This window comes from Uranotaenia lowii, chromosome 3 (genome assembly GCF_029784155.1).
Source record: "Uranotaenia lowii strain MFRU-FL chromosome 3, ASM2978415v1, whole genome shotgun sequence".
NCBI classification, from domain to species: domain Eukaryota; kingdom Metazoa; phylum Arthropoda; class Insecta; order Diptera; family Culicidae; genus Uranotaenia; species Uranotaenia lowii.
In genome coordinates this window covers 327,257,770-327,261,953 of record NC_073693.1, presented here as the reverse complement: position 1 = coordinate 327,261,953, position 4,184 = coordinate 327,257,770, and positions in this window count along the sequence as shown.

Sequence of the window (4,184 nt, the reverse complement as noted above, 5' to 3'; positions counted from 1 at the left end):
TTGTCAAAATTGTCAAAATTGTCAAAATTGTCAAAATTGTCAAAATTGTCAAAATTGTCAAAATTGTCAAAATTGTCAAAATTATCAAAATTATCAAAATTGTCAAAATTGTCAAAATTGTCAAAATTGTCAAAACTGTCAAAATAGTCAAAATTGCCAAAATTGTCAAAATTTGTCAAATTTGTCAAAATTGTCAAAATTGTCAAAATTGTCAAAATTGTCAAAATTGTCAAATTGTCAAATTGTCAATTGTCAAAATTGTCAAAAATTGTCAAAATTGTCAAATTGTCAAAATTGTCAAAAATTGTCAAAATTGTCAAAATTGTCAAAATTGTCAAAATTGTCAAAATTGTCAAAATTGTCAAAATTGTCAAAATTGTCAAAATTGTCAAAATTGTCAAAATTGTCAAAATTGTCAAAATTGTCAAATTGGCAAAATTGTCAAAATTGTCAAAATTGTCAAAATTGTCAAAATTGTCAGAAATTGTCAAAATTGTCAAAATTGTCAAAATTGTCAAAATTGCAAAAATTGTCAAAATTGTCAAAATTGTCAAAATATTCAAAATTTTCAAAATTTTCAAAATTTTCAAAATTGTCAAAATTGACAAAATTGTCAAAATTGTCAAAATTGTCAAAATTGTCAAAACTTGTCAAAATTGTCAAAATTGTCAAAATTGTCAAAATTGTCAAAATTGTCAAAATTGTTCAAAATTGTCAAAATTGTCAAAATTGTCAAAATTGTCAAAATTGTCAAACATTGTCAAAATTGTCAAAATTGTCAAAATTGTCAAAATTGTCAAAATTGTCAAAATTGTCAAAATTGTCAAATTGTCAAAATTGTCAAAATTGTCAAAATTGTCAAAATTGTCAAAATTGTCAAATTGTCAAAATTGTCAAAATTGTCAAAATTGTCAAAATTGTCAAAATTGTCAAAATTGTCAAAATTGTCAAAATTGTCAAAATTGTCAAAATTGTCAAAATTGTCAAATTGTCAAAATTGTCAAATTGTCAAATTTGTCAATATTGTCAAAATTGTCAAAATTGTCAAAATTGTCAAAATTGTCAAAATTGTCAAAATTGTCAAAATTGTCCAAAATTGTCAAAATTGTCAAAATTGTCAAAATTGTCAAAATCGTCAAAATTGTCAAAATTGTCAAAATTGTCAAAATTGTCAAAATTGTGAAAATTGTCAAAATTGTCAAAATTGTCAAAATTGTCAAAATTGTCAAAATTGTCAAAATTGTCAAAATTGTCAAAATTGTCAAAATCGTCAAAATTGTCAAAATTGTCAAAATTGTCAAAATTGTCAAAATTATCAAAATTGTCAAAATTGTCAAAATTGTCAAAATTGTCAAAATTATAAAAATTGTCAAAATTGTCAAAATTGTCAAAATTGTCAAAATTGTCAAAATTGTCAAAATTGTCAAAATTGTCAAAATTGTCAAAATTGTCAAATTGTCAAATTGTCAAAATTGTCAAAATTGTCAAAATTGCCAAAATTGTCAAATTGTCAAAATTGTCAAAATTGTCAAAAATGTCAAAATTGTCAAAATTGTCAAAATTGTCAAAAATTGTCAAAATTGTCAAAATTGTCAAAATTGTCAAAATTGTCAAAATTGTCAAAATTGTCAAAATTGTCAAAATTGTCAAAATTGTCAAAATTGTCAAAATTGTCAAAATTGTCAAAATTGTCAAAATTGTCAAAATTGTCAAAATTGTCAAAATTGTCAAAATTGTCAAAATTGTCAAAATTGTCACAATTGTCAAAATTGTCAAAATTGTCAAAATTGTCAAAATTGTCAAAATTGTCAAAATTGTCAAAATTGTCAAAATTGTCAAAATTGTCAAAATTGTTAAAATTGTCAAAATTGTCAAAATTGTCAAAATTGTCAAAAATTGTCAAAATTGTCAAAATTGTCAAAATTGTCAAAATTGTCAAAATTGTCAAAATTGTCAAAATTGTCAAATTTGTCAATAATTGTCAAAATTGTCCAAAATTGTCAAAATTGTCAAAATTGTCAAAATTGTCAAAATTGTCGAAATAGTCAAAATTGTCAAAATTGTCAAAATTGTCAAAATTGTCAAAATCGTCAAAATTGTCAAAATTGTCAAAATTGTCAAAAATTGTCAAAATTGTCAAATTGTCAAAATTGTCAAAATTGTCAAAATTGTCAAAATTGTCAAAATTGTCAAAATTGTCAAAATTGTCAAAATTGTCCAAATTGTCAAAATTGTCAAAATTGTCAAAATTATCAAAAATTGTCAAAATTGTCAAAATTGTCAAAATTATAAAAATTGTCAAAATTGTCAAAATTGTCAAAATTGTCAAAATTGTCAAAATTGTCAAAATTGTCAAAATTGTCAAAATTGTCAAAATTGTCAAAATTGTCAAAATTGCCAAAATTGTCAAATTGTCAAAATTGTCAAAATTGTCAAAAATGTCAAAATTGTCAAAATTGTCAAAATTGTCAAAATTGTCAAAATTGTCAAAATTGTCAAAATTGTCAAAATTGTCAAAATTGTCAAAATTTTCAAAATTGTCAAAATTGTCAAAATTGTCAAAATTTTCAAATTAAATTGTCAAACATTCAACATTCTAAAAAAGTGAAGAACTGCTCTTCAATGTTTTGAGCATGAATACCAAAATTTCATATTTGCTTTTTTTTCGAATCATATATCAGAAGTGTTTTATATTATTTTTCACGTTTTACAGAAAGACAGATAACGAAAAACGATTTATGTAGGTATCAAGCTTTAAATGCGTTAAGATTTCGTTCTATTTTTGAATCTTTTTTTACAACCTGGGGAAGGAAGACTGAATAAAAAAAGAAAAAAAATCTTTCAAACGTCAAATTTCTCTCATCAATCTACCGACCAGTGCGAAGTTTCAAATTCTTACTTTCATATTTAGTGAATTTCAATAAAACCTTTTTGATGCTGAAAAGCACTTGTTTTGCATGAACAATGATTTAATTAGGTTTTTGTTGCGCTCTAACGAATTCTGCAGATCAGGCGTATTGAGTTGCTCAAATTTCGTTGAAGTTTTTTGAAGCTGATAAATAAAAATTGTTTGGTTGATGTTTGTTCTAAAAATAGCTTAAATAACAGATTTAGATTTAGGGTAGTTCCATTGATCGAACAAAATTTTTATATAGTTTAAAGTTTACGATTACAAATCTTTTCAATTATTGTTGGCTTTTTGCCGAACAGTAAAAAAAACGATACAGAAAACGATACAGCGAATTTCAGTCTTCCTCCCCCAGGTTACAACAGTGATGAATTCAATTGGCTATTGAATGGGCCTCATGTATACATATTCAACACGCTAACTTTTGGCTACCCCTTAAAGGCGTAAAAATGACCCGTTATTGAGAATCCTCGCGATCTGTCAAATAACGGGTCAATTTATCGGATCAATATTACCCCCTTATTTCAAGAAGCTTGATTCCCTTCAAAAGGGGTAGTTTTTTAGATGTTGTCAAATCCAAAGCGTTATTTTTAGTCCGTTAAACTGATAATGAAGAGGATGGTTGTAAGTATTTCATTGAAAATTCACATTGTTTCCTTTCAGAAATTATATTTTTCATACTTTTATTTCAGCACTGCACAGTTCCGGAATACGTCGATGATAAGACGATGCATGGTTCAAAACCCAATCGCGGAGGACTAACTTTGATGGTAAACAAAGAGATAGCGATACAAAATTATTTTCAATTTTTCAATTAATCTCATTACAATAAACTGAGAGAAATGTGATATTTGGTTGTTATTTATTTCCTATCAAACATATTTCCCAAAAGCTGCACCTGAAATTGTCATTCAAATAAGGGGTAATTATCCGATACATGCGTTTCAAATAAGGGGTAATTTTCATCCGCTGAAGCGTTATCAAGCTGAGTACTCCTTAAAGGGTACAGCCGCTTTATCCTTAAAAAGGAGTTCTCCCAGTCTTATTGAATAACGGGTCGAAAGTATTCGTTAAGGGGTAGCCAAAAGTTAGCGTGAACAACAAATAAAACAGTTCGAGTAATGAGTAAAATCTAAGAATGTCTTTACCCAACATTATGGCCCTTTTGCACTAACCGTGTATTCATTGAGTGTCCATTCCCCCGATGGGCATTGTCAGAGGCACTCACGTGGCACTCTCGATGATGATGATGCTGATGATGAGTAAGATCTGTCAA